The following is a 12,759-nucleotide window of genomic DNA, read 5'->3' as shown; positions in this document are numbered from 1 at the left end:
CCCCAAGATGACCTGAGCCAAAGGCAGATGCTTACCCAAATGAGCCACCCTGGCACCCCCCCCCCCCCAAGATTTAGAGCCCCTCTCTAAACTGACACAAAGAAATAGAAAATGTAATTACCCCACATACGTAACAAAAATTGAATCTAGGAACGCCTGGATGGCTCAGTTGATTAAGCGGCTGCCTTCGGCTCAGGTCATGATCCCAGCGTCCTAGGATCGAGTCCCACATTGGGCTCCTTGCTCAGCAGGGAGCCTGCTTCTCCCTCTGCCTCTGCTGCCACTCGGCCTGCCTGTGCTCGCTCACGCTCTCTCTCTGGCAAATAAATAAATAAAATCTTTTAAAAAAAAGAAATTGAATCTAAAATTAAAAACCATTCCAAAGGAAAAAAAAAGAAATTCAGGCCCAAGTGGCTTCTCTATTAAACACTTAATACATCAGTCATCTACAGAAAGTTAGTACCAGTATTACATGAACCCTCACATACTTCCTAAGGCTGGTATGAGAATTAAATGATAAATGGACTCTTATGTGTTTTAGGTTGAAATAAAAATGTTTAAGATATGCATTGTATCTCTTCTCCCCAGCTTTAACTTTTTACATTAACCAGTTTCAAAGTCACTGGAAGACTTTAACTGTATATAATCAGTATAGCTCCTTGAAGTCAAAGTTTCTTTCTTTCTTTTTTTTTTTTTTTAATCAAACACTATTTCGGTGGTTCCATTGTTATTCCCACACTAGTGCTTTGTACAAAGCTGTCAATATTGTTATTCAGTAAGAAATTTATAGTATTTTTTTAATTCCACCAACTAACATAATTTAGTTTTGTTTTAAATTTAAGGAAAGAAAAATAATTTGCCAAAGTATTTTGTAAACTTCAGTTTGAGGTTTTTTTTAAAAAAGATTTTATTTATTTATTTGACAGACCAAGATCACAAGTAGGCAGAGAGGCAGGCAGAGAGAAAGAGAGAGAGGGTGAAGCAGGCTCCCTGTGGAGCAGAGAGCCTGACTCGGGGCTCAATCCCAAGACCCTGGGATCATGACCTGAGCTGAAGGCAGAGGCTTAACCCACTGAGTCACCCAGGCGCCCCTCTTCTTTTTTTTATTGGGTTTTTAAATTTATGTTTTTAGTAAGCTCTACACCCAACCTGGCGCTCAAATTCACAACCCAGAGATCGAGAGTAGCATGCCCTTCTGACAGAGCCAGGCAGGTTTGGAAGCCTCCAAACCAACTTTGGGAGCCTCCAAGTTTCAAGGATTTTCAACTTTCAGAAATTAAAAAATGAATCATTAAAGACAACGATATGGGGCACCTGGGTGGTTCAGCTGTTGGGCGTCAGCCCTCAGCTTGGGTCATGACCCCAGCATCCAGGGATCAAGCCCCAAACCAGGCTCCCTGCTTAGCAGGGAGCCTGCTTCTCCCTCTCTAGCTTCCCCATGCTGTGTTCCCTCTCTATCTGTTATAAATAAATAAAATCTAAAAAAAAAAGGGGGGGGGTTCACCTGCCTTCAGCTCCAGTCATGATCCCAGGGTCCTGGAAGCGAGCCCTGCACCCACCTTCCTGCTCAGCAAAAGAGTCTGCTTCTCCCTACCACTTGTGCCCTCTCTCTCAAATAAATAAAATCTGAGGATGCCTGGGTGGCTCAGTTGGTTAAGCCACTGCCTTCAGCTCAGGTCATCCTAGAGTTCTGGAATCAGGTCCCACATCAGGCTCCCAGCTCCTTGGGGAGTCTGCTTCTCCCTTCTCATGCTCTCTCTCCCTCTCTCAAATAAATAAATAAAATCTTTAAAAAATAATAATAGTAAATTAATAAAATCTGTAAAAAAATTAAAAAATAAATTAAAAAAAGGACAGTGACATTAAACCACAAAGGTAGTAACTAAAGATCTATCCTAAATAATTATCAAATATATGAAATAAATCATTAGACCCCAAACTAGTCTAATATAAAATATCACTTAATTACCATTTCAGGACTTGAACCTGCTTCCAAAGCTAAATACCATAACCTCTGTACCTGGCATGATTAGGAATAATTAATCTGAAAATTAGTAAAATATTCTGGTCAAGTTACTGTTTTATACATACACAAACATCTATATACATAAAAGAAACATATATATGAGCAAATGTTTATGTGAATACATATACACATACTATGTACTAATACTGCCCAATAACTCACTTAAAATTCCTTTTATTATTCAGACGTTATTCTTAAATGTAATGCACTCACTCACCAAACATTTACATGTACTTCTACCAAGCACTGTGTGCTAAGCCACCACAGACAGGTAAATAAGACCTCACCCTAAATCTTCAGAGTTCACCATCTATGAGAATGACATTAAAAAAAAATTTAAAAACTGTAAGACATGTAAACTATAACATAAACCCTATGAACTAGTGATTACAAAAGTAGTTCTCAGTATTCTACCTAGTTTATGGATAGACATACCTCTTGTTATTGCTCTTCTCAGATACTGTTTTGTTTTGTTTTGTTTTTAAACAAACTGGAAGGTTTGCAACCCTGCATCAAGCAAGTCTATCACCACTGTTTTTCCAAAAGCATTTGCTCACTCCAGGTCTGTGCCACATTTTGCTAATACCCACAGTATTTCAAACCTCTTCATTATTATTACATATGTCATAGTGATCTGTGATCAGTGACCTCTGATGTTACTACTGCAAAACTGTACTGGGGTGCCATCAATGACTCCAATGTAAGACAATGAATTTTGTTGAGAAATGTGTATATTCTTTGCTCCGCCAACCAGCTATCCCCCATCTCTCTGCTCCTAGTTAGGCATCCCTATTCCCTAAGACACAAGATGGAAATCAGGCCAGTCAATAACCCTACAATGGCCTTGAAGTGTTCAAGGAAAAGAAGAGTCACATGTCCCTCACTGTAAATCAAAAGATACAAGTGATTAAACTTAAAAAGGAAAACATGTCAAAAGTGGAGATAGGCTAAAAAGCTAGATTTCTCACACAGGTCAGCCAAGTTGTGAATGCAAGGGAAAAGTTCTTGAAAGAAATGGAAAGTGCTACCCCAGTGAACAATGCTAAGAAAGCGAAACAGCCTTATTGCTGGTATGGAGAGCATTTCAGTGGTCTGGATAAAAGATCAAACCAGCCACAACATTCCCTAGCCAAAGCCTAATCTGGAGCAAGGTCCTATCAATTCTACAAATTTAGAGAAGAAAGGAAAGCTGCAAAAGAAAAGCTTGAAGCTAGCAGAAGTTGATTCATAAGGTTTAAAGAAAGAAGCCATTTTCCATAGTATACAAGTGTGGAAGGTGAATCAAGTGCTGATGCAGAAGCCACAGCAAATTATCCAGAAAGTGTAGCCAAGATAATTAGTAAAGGTAACTATACTAAACAGATTTCTCTTAAGTGCTCCATGCTCAACACAGAGCCCAACATGGGGCTTGAACTCACAACCCTGAGATCAAGACCTCAGATAAGATCAAGAGTCAGATGCTTAACCAACTGAGCCACCCAGCCACCCCCTGAACAACAGATTTTAAATGTAGATGAAACAGCCTTACACTGAAAGGAGATGCCATCCAGGATTTCCACAGCTCGAGAGACCTCGATCCGTGGATTCACAGTTTCAAAGGATAGGCTAACTCTCGTTAGGAGGTAATGTATAATGCAGCCTGTGACTTTAAGTTGAAGCCAATGCTCATTTACCATTCTGAAAATCCTACGGCCCTAAAAAATTATGCTATTATCTATTCTGCCTGAGCTCTACAAATGAAATAACAGAGCCTGAATGACAGCACATCTGTTTACAACATGGTTTCTTGAGTATTTTAAGCCCACCAGTAAGACTTAGTACTAAAAAAAAAAAAAAGATTCCTTTTACGTTCATTGATAACACACCTGGTCACCCACGAGCTCTGATGGAGAGGTATGAATGAGATTAACATCATTTTCATGCCTGCTAACAAAACATCCATTCTACAGCCCATGGATCAAAGAGTAATTTCAACATTCACGTCTTATTATTTAAGATATATATCCTACGTAGCTACAGTTGCCATAGATAGTGATTTCTCCGATGGATTTGGACAAAGTCAACTGAAAACCTTTTGGAAAGGATTCACCATTCTAAATAACATTAAGAACATCTAATTCATGTCAAGACAGCAAAATATCAGTAATAACAGGAGTTTGGAAAAAGCTCATTCCAATCTTCAAGGATGATTTTGAGGGGTTTTGGACTTCAGTGGAGGAAGTAAGAATAAATGTATGAAGAGCAAAATAATTAAAATTAGAAATGGAGTCTGAAGATGTGACTGAATTGCATGACAAAACCTTGATGAGAAGTTGTTTCTTATGAATGAGCGAAGTATTTGGTTTCTAGAGATGAATTCTACTCCTGGTGAGGATGCTGTGAAGATCAGTGAAATGATAACAAAGAATTTAGAATATTACATAAACTTGGTTGATAAAGCAGCAACAGAGTTTGAGACTCAAATTCTGAAAGAAAGTTCTATGGTGCATAAAATGTTATCAAACAGTATCATACGCTGAGGAACTAGTCATGAAAGTCAACTGATGCAAAAACTCCACTATTTTCCTATTTTAAGAAATGGCCACAGCTTTAGCTTCATCCAGACCAGTCAGCAGCCATCAACATGGAGGGAAGACCCTCTACCAGCAGAAAGGTTACAACTTGCTGAAAGTTCAGATGATGGTTAGCCTTTTTTTTAGCAATATATATATATATATATTTTTTAATATTTTATTTGTTTGACAGAGAGCCAGAGAGAGAGCACAAGTAAGCAGAGCGGCAGGGAGAGGGGGAGAGAGAGAAGCAGGCTCTCCGCTGAGCAGAAGCCCAATGCGGGGCTCGATCCCAGGACCCTGGAATCATGACCCAAGCTGAAGGCAGCCGCTTAACCAACTGAGCCACCCGGGCGCTCCTTTAGCAATATTTTTAAATTAAGATATGCATGTTGTTTTGTCAGACATAATGCTACTGCACACTTAACAGGCTACAATGTATTATAATATTAATTATTATACATACTTTGAAAAAAATTAGGGGTGCCTGGGTGGCTCAGTCTGTTAAGAGTATGCCCTCAGGGGCGGCTGGGTGGCTCAGTGGGTTAAAGCCTCTGCCTTCAGCTCAGGTCATGATCCCAGGGACCTGGGATCGAGCCCCGAATCGGGCTCTCTGGTCAGGAGGGAGCCTGCTTCCCCCTCTCTCTGCCTGCCTCTCTGCCTACTTGTTACCTGTCAAATAAATAAATAAATAAATCTCAAAAAAAAAAAAAATCTGCCTCCAGATCAGGCCACAATCCTGGAGTCCTGGGATGGAGACTGCATCCAGCTCTCTGCTCAGAGAAGGGGCCTGCTACTCCATCTCCCACTGCCTGTCCCTTTGCTTGTGTTCTCTCAAACAAACTCTTAAAAAAAAAAAAAAAAAGGTAGGGGCACCTGGGTGGCTCAGTGGTTTGGGCTGCTGCCTTAGGCTCGGGTCATAATCTCAGGGTCCTGGGATCGAGCCCCGCATCGGGCTCCCTGCTCTGCAGGGAGCCTGCTTCTCTCTTTCTCTCTCTCTCTCTGCCTGCCTCTCTGCCTACTTGTGATCTCTGTCTGTCAAATAAATAAATAAAATATTAAAAAAAAAAAAGGTAAACAAAGATTCATTTGACTCATTTTATTGTGATATTCACTTTATAGTGGTGGTCTGGAACCAAACCCACAATATCTCCAGGGTATGCCTATACTGATCTATTTTTATTGGTGTACCACTATTGTCAAGTGCCCTTCCTGGCTCTTCCCAACTCCTCATTAAATCCCAATCCTTAACTCTGGAACAACAAACCCATCTAGTCCCTCTTTCATCATTCAATTCCGGGAGGCTTTTTTTTCCTCTCTTTTTTTTCAAGAGCCTCTTAAAGAAGGATCTCTTTACTCCAAATAAGAGAAGGTGTAAAACCATGGATTGAGTCATTCCTCATGTTATTTGAAGGAGGAAGGTGAGACTGCTGCAGCTCACACCTGCTGCCCAAAATTGTGAAGCTGTCCAGCAGTAGTAACCCTGAAAGCTCTATTTATAGTTAAAAATAGGAAGGGGGGAAAAAAAGGTGTGGGGCAGCCAGTTGGCTCAGTCAGTTAAGTGTCTGCCTTTGGATCAGGTCATGATCTCAGCTCTCTGCTCAGCAGGGAGTTTGCTTCTCCCTTTCACTCCTCATCTGTGCTCTCCCTCTCTCAAATAAATAAAATTTAGCCTAAAAAAAGAAAGCAAGCAAGCAAAAAAGATCCTGAAGTCCTAAGAAACAAGCTTTAGAGTATGTAGCTCCAAAAGTGCCAAGTGGGGAAGGGTGGCAGCAGAGTCAATAGTGGCTAGGATGATATTATGCCATATAAAAGAAAACTTGGTATTTGAAATGTATTATTCTACTTTACTTGAATACTTCTTCCCTATAAAATAAATGATATAAACAAATTTAGGTATGACCACTGTAATGACGCTATGAAGAGGTAACATAAGAGTACAAACAAGCTAGAAAGCATTTCTAAGTTAGTATAGTCCAATCCTTAAAACCTTTGATTTATTATAGAATGCCAACTTTACTGTATTTTCAGTTATCCATTATCAAATCTTCGCTAACCAAATTAATCAAGATTAAATTTAATTTTTGAACAAGATTAAAAAGTTAGTAAAATGAAGGGCCACAAGACCAGCAGCATCACGCATAAACTCACAAGTACTGACCACAGAAAACAGAGACCACCAAGATATTCTGAAAGAAGCTATAAATACTGAAATGTATTTATGAAAGTATTTTTTTCTTATTTCAATAAAATTAAAACAACTATATGTTTACTCAGTTTTTTTCCTCATATTTTACAGTTGTAATCATGGACTCTGATACTACTGAGTCCTTTAATCACATGACATAGTATCTGTTATGCTAGTGTCTTCAGCTTTATTTTAATGGCTATCTAATATTCCATAGTAATTTTTAAATTAGTCCCCCAACTTTCTGATATTTATCATATAATGCTGAAATCGGTATTCATATACATACTACATTTCCTATATTTGAAGTTACTTCATTAGACTACACCTTATTTTGTAGTTTTGTTTTTTTTAAATCAGAATAGACTACATACAGCTGGGACTTGACTCTAGTATCTTTTTAAAGATTTTTATTTATTTTTTGGTCAGCGAGAGAGAGAGAGCACAAGCAGGGAGAAGCAGGCAGAGGGAGAATCAGGCTCCCCATTAAGCAAGGAGCCCAATGCAGATCTCAATCTCAGGACTCTGGGATCATGACCTGAGCGGAAGGCAGACACTTAACTGACTGAGCCACCCAGGTGTCCCTTGAATCTAATTTTAAAGGAATGAGAACTTAGGTAGACTAAAGCTGGAGATTCTGGAAGCTCCTGATCACTTAGAATCCCAGAGGCACTGGAACAGGGTAAAAACAAGTAATTTGGACAGAATAGTAACAGTACTTTAAAAAATGACAGGATTCAGAAACTGGGTGACTTTAAAATGCAATGTTAACATTAAAGTTTCAAAACACTCTTTTATCTTCTAAGAAAAGGATATTACCCTTTAGATGTGATTCTGAGAAAGCTGTAAAAGCCAAACTTCCCACAGACTACTGGATTGTAGGTAAAGGAGTCAAAGGCTTCTACAGGAATACACACTCACTCACATATATCTCAACTACTATTTTGTTAAATACACGCACAAGGAGAGATATAAACAAAACTGGCCCTGAACTGGTCGTTGTTGAAGCTAGATGACGGAATTCATTACTCTTTAGTCCACATGAAATTTTAATTAGAAGTTAGACTCGTGATGCAAAACAAAAAATTACAATCCCCGGTAGGAGTTATTTATGGGCGGCTTTTAATTTTACTACTGCAGAGAATGAAAGCCGCTGTGTCTTTCCTACTGCCTAACTGTAAACGGACCCTCCATGGATCCTGATCCTGGCAAAAGTTTACGCTGGCGAGTTTCGAGTCCTCAGCTCCAGCACCCCGGAAAAGGAGAGCTGAGAACACAAAGAAGAGAGAGGCAAGGACAGGGCCTCGGGCTCCTCACAAGGTTTCCCATAAGGAGTCTGCGAAACCGGGCAAAGACCGAAACTCGCTTACGCTAAAGAGAAGAGCAATCTCCTCCGGCCAAAGGGGGCACCACCTCAGGAGACCGCCCCGCCGGGTACAGGCGACCAGACTCTCGGGTCAACGCAGACCCGGATCTTTCCGACGTCTCTCTGGACCCGTGGAAACGACACAGAGGTGCTACCGAGACCGCAGGCCGAGCGCTGTCACCAACAGGAGCCGAGGCCGCGGCGTTTCCGCCTTGGCGGAGACTCCTCGAAGCAGGAAGAACAACAGGAAAGTTTCGCCGCCTCAAGTAGCCAGGACTGGCGGTATCCAAGCCGGTCCCGGCCCTGCCAAGACCCCCATCCCCGCCTCAGACGGCCTCCCGAACCACGGACCACCGGCCTGACCTCGGGCCTGACCCCAAACCCAGGATTCCCTCCCTTTCTCTTCGCTTGCCACGTAAGGCTCGTCTGAATCCCAGACTAGGGGCTCCTAAACCCGGAGCGCAGCGGGAGGAGAAAAACAAAGACCCTTGACGCGAAGACTGCCACACTCACCTGCCTGAATCCAGGCGTAAAAACGGCTGAGAGGAACCTGGCACTTAAAGCTCAGCATCCAAAATGGCGGCTCGCTCAGCCTCGGCACAAACGAGCGCGGGCGGAGGGATCTGCGGGACCAAGCTAGCCACGCCCCCCTCCCAGAGATTGGCTGCGCGCCCGCCGCTCCCGGAACTCACGTCCTGAGGGGCTCGAGGTTCCTACATTCAGCTCCCTTTGGAGCCGGCGCGATGGGGACTACTTCCCGCGGCGGAGGCATGAGTGGTGACGCGTAAACACGTCACGCCACCTGCGTGGACACGTCACGCCTCCTGCGTGACGATGGTCAGCTGGCAGAGGCGCACCCGGGGTAGGGCAGGTCTTACGGTGGGCTTGGAGAGGCGGGCGGGAGTGGTTTGTTCTCTTGCTCGTTGCCCAGTACGTTTTCCCGGATTGTTCCAGTCCCTCGAAAAACTGGCTCCAGTACTACCTTTTGGACATCCGGAGTAACTCCCTGAAATTTGCTCCCGTCCTTCTCTCGACTCCAGTCGCCCTAGGAGCTTGCCCCCAGGTGTCGGGTTCTTTGCTCCAGCGGCAATGACTGAGCAGGTTTCGATTCTTTAGACGGCTGTTTATCCAACCCTTCACCCTAGTCCCTTAGTTGCCCTCCATCACTCCATTGAGGTCCTCCAATCGCTCTGCCCCTCCTTTAAACAAACCTGATTGCTCTTTCGAGCCAAATCTCCAGTCTGTATTATTGAATTCACTAATATTTCCCTAACAACGCGTTCTACGGGAATTTACCTTAACTCTATTCAGAGGAAACTTTCACTTAGTTTTCTTTGTTTTTTCACTTGAAGACCGGTCCTCCGGTCAATGAGGGAAGGGGCTTCCTCGGCTCTTGGCCTCTAGGAGAGGTAATTCTGCCCCCTACGGTAGAGGCTGCATCTACCCGGGACCAGAATTGGTTTCGGAAATTGTAACGCGGTCGTGTGACAAGAATGGAGCTATGCGTTACTGGATGAGGTTTATATGAATTTAGAGACAGCGCGTTTTTGTAACCACTTGTAATATTTCCTTAAAAGACCGATTCCAGAACCTCAAAATACAGTGTTTGATTCTTTTAAAATGTGTGTGTTGGGGGAGAGGTTTCCCCTGTAAATGCATGCAAATATAATTGAGTCTGTCACGCACTAAGATAATGGCATCTTAAAAAATGGGAGTGAGGGCGCCTGGGTGGCTCAGTGGGTTAAGCCTCTGTCTTCAGCTCGGGCCATGATCTCAGGGTCCTGGGATCGAGCTCCACATCGGGCTCCCTGCTCCGTGGGGAGCCTGCTTTCCCCTTCTCTCTGCCTGCCTCTTTGCCTACTTGTGATCCCTCTCTCTGTCATATATATGTATATCTTTAAAAAAAAAAAATGGAAGTGAGGGGTGTATGGGTGGCTCAGTCAGTTAAGTGTCTGCCTTTGGCTCAGGTCATGATTCCAGGGTCCTGGGATGAGTACCCCATCAGGCTGCCTACTCAGTCGGGAGCCTGGCTCTCCCTCTCCCTCTGCAGCTCCCCCTACTTGTTCTATGTCTCTTTCTCTCTGTGTGGCAAATAAATAAATAAAATCTTAAAAAAAAAAAAATGGAAGTGAGAGCGGACTGCTCTAACTTAAAGCATTACAGACACTGCAACCAAATGTAATGTGTGTGGGTCTTGTTTAATGATTACAACAAACCAACTAGAAAAGACATTTTTTAAACAACCAGGGAAATTAGACCAGGTTTTATATGATACCATATGGACGATATATGGACCAGGTATTATATGATACCAACTAACCAAAGAATTGTTATTTTGTTAAGCATGAAAATGGCATTGAGAATTTTTAAGAAAATGTCCTTTGAGAATTTTTGTTTCCGTTGAGAAATTTTTAAACAATAAATCCTTTGCATTGGGGTTAAAATGGGGCAAATTGCATTGGGGTTAAAATTGGGGCAAAAATCTTGATGATCATTTAATTGAGTGAGTTATTATTGTACAATTTTCTCTACCTTTAAGTATGTTTTAAATGTTCATAGTCAGGGCACCTGGGTGGCTCAATGGGTTAAAGCCTCTGCCTTCCACTCAGGTCATGATCTCAGGGTCCTGGGATCCAGCCCCGCTTAGGGCTCTCTGCTCAGCAGGGAGCCTGCTTCCTCTTCTCTCTGCCTGCCTCTCTGCCTACTTGTGATCTCTGTCTGTCAAATAAATAAATAAAATCTTTAAAAAAAATGTTCATAGTCAATAAGTCAAAAGGTGAAAACAACCCAACCGTCCATTGTCCAATGACCAATAAAAGATGGTACATATATGCAATGGAATATTATTCATTCTAGAAAAGAAGGAAATTCTGATACATCATCTACAACATGGACAAACCTTGAAGCTATTATAAGTATGTGAAATAAGCCAGTCACAAAAGGACATAACACTGTAATTCTATCTATACAAGGTCTCATTCAGACCTTGTATAGATACAGAGGTCAAATTTAGAGAAGGAGAAAGTAGAATAGTGATTACCAGAGGCTAGAGGAGGGGAAAGAGGGAAGTGGTTCTTTAATAAGTACAGAGTTTCATTTTGGGAAGACAAAAAATTTCTAGAGATATATGGCGGTGACGGCTACATGACAACATGAATGTACTTAATGCCACTGATGCATATAATTCAAAATAGTTAAAAAGCTAATTTTTAGGTTATATATATTTTACCACAATAAAAAACTGTTCATAACAAAAATTTTTAAGTCCTTGTCATGAGGGGGATTAAATAAACAGGATATATGCTAATCATTTAAATGCAAAATATGGAATCTTCTATAAGAAAACTGGCTCTAATGAAAAGAGACTAATAAAACATAATAAGCAAATGAAATACATAAAAGTCAATTGGATCCTGGTTAGATAAAAAAGGATACTTGGGGAAACAATTTAGGGTATTCAAAAATGTTTCGGATATTAGGTATTATGAAATTATTGTTTATTTTCACAGGCAGTAATAATTGTAGTTGAACAGGGGAGTCCCCTTATTCTTGGAGTTACATGTTGAACTATGTAAAAGTAAAGGATCGTGGTGCCTGCAACTTACTTTCAAATTGCTCAGAGAAAAAAAAAAAAAGTGTGTATTTATACTATATATACCTCACTGGGAAATAGTAGTTCCCCCCCAAAACTATGAGATTAAGCCATAGTCCCAGCAATAAATAAATATATTCTGATTCTGCTCTTCATTTAGTTTAAAAGAGAATAAAGAGTGAATTTAATACCTTCTCTCTTTTTAAGAGAAAAATGTTTGTTTTTACTAATTTGAGAGTGCATGTGTAGAGTTTAATGAAAGACTCCCCATGCCATTTTTAATTTTTTGGAAAATATTAAAAATTTATGCATTTTTTATTTTAAATTTAACACAAACAGGATAATAACATGTACACTATTCTGTAAACCTGCTTTTTATTTTTATTTTTTTAATTAAATATTTTATTTATTTATTTATTTTAGAGAGAGCCATGTGAAACGATCGCACAGCCTCAAGATCATGACCTGAGCTGAAATCAATAGTCAAGGACTTAACTGACTGAGCCACCCAGGCACCCCTAAACCTGCTTTTTATATTTAATATATTCTGTATATCATTTTTTAAGATTTTATTTTTAAGTAATCTCTATACCCATGTGGGACTCAAACTTAAAACCCTGAGATCAAGTTGCACACTGTACTGACCAAGCCAGCCAGGCACGCCATTCTGCATCGGACTCTACTCAGCGTGGAGCCTGCTTCCCCCTCTCTCTCTGCCTGCTTCTCTGCCTACTTGTGATCTCTGTCTGTCAAGTAAATAAATAAAATCTTTTTAAAAAAGAAATAAAATAAAAGTGAGATGATTCATTTAGAAAAATTGCTTCCTACCCAGCAGTTGCTTCAACTCACCATTCATCACCTGTATTCTGTCCTAATTATTTATTTGTTTGTTTGTTTTTTAAAGATTATTTATTTATTTATTTGATAGACAGAGATCACAAATAGGCAGAGAGAGAGAGAGAGGAGGAAGCAGGCTCCCCACTGAGCAGAGAGCCCGATGTGGGGCTCGATCCCAGAACCCTGGGATCATGACCT

At 41.0% G+C, this 12,759-nt stretch overlaps 1 protein-coding gene and 1 long non-coding RNA gene across 5 annotated transcripts in view; one reads left to right on the top strand and one right to left on the bottom strand.

The window, feature by feature from the left end:
- Positions 1–9,791, bottom strand: part of IST1 (IST1 factor associated with ESCRT-III) — a 34,754-nt gene extending 24,963 nt beyond the window's left edge. For 3 of the 4 annotated variants that reach the window (XM_082712339.1, XM_082712342.1, XM_082712341.1), the window contains exon 1: positions 8,646–9,791. The gene's annotated coding sequence lies outside the window, so the exon portion shown is untranslated. The remainder of the gene's footprint in view (positions 1–8,645) is intronic. The other variant, XM_082712340.1, reaches the window with a different exon arrangement.
- On the top strand, positions 8,823–12,518 carry LOC309853830. Its single transcript, XR_014305976.1, has 2 exons — positions 8,823–8,994; positions 12,148–12,518. It is a non-coding gene; the product is annotated as an uncharacterized lncRNA (long non-coding RNA).
- The last annotated feature ends 241 nt before the right edge of the window (positions 12,519–12,759 follow it).

Source organism: Mustela nivalis, assembly GCF_964662115.1.
Source record: "Mustela nivalis genome assembly, chromosome: 18".
Classification (NCBI taxonomy): domain Eukaryota; kingdom Metazoa; phylum Chordata; class Mammalia; order Carnivora; family Mustelidae; genus Mustela; species Mustela nivalis.
Note: the sequence above shows the minus strand (reverse complement) of the source record. Positions and strands in the feature narration are given on the sequence as shown.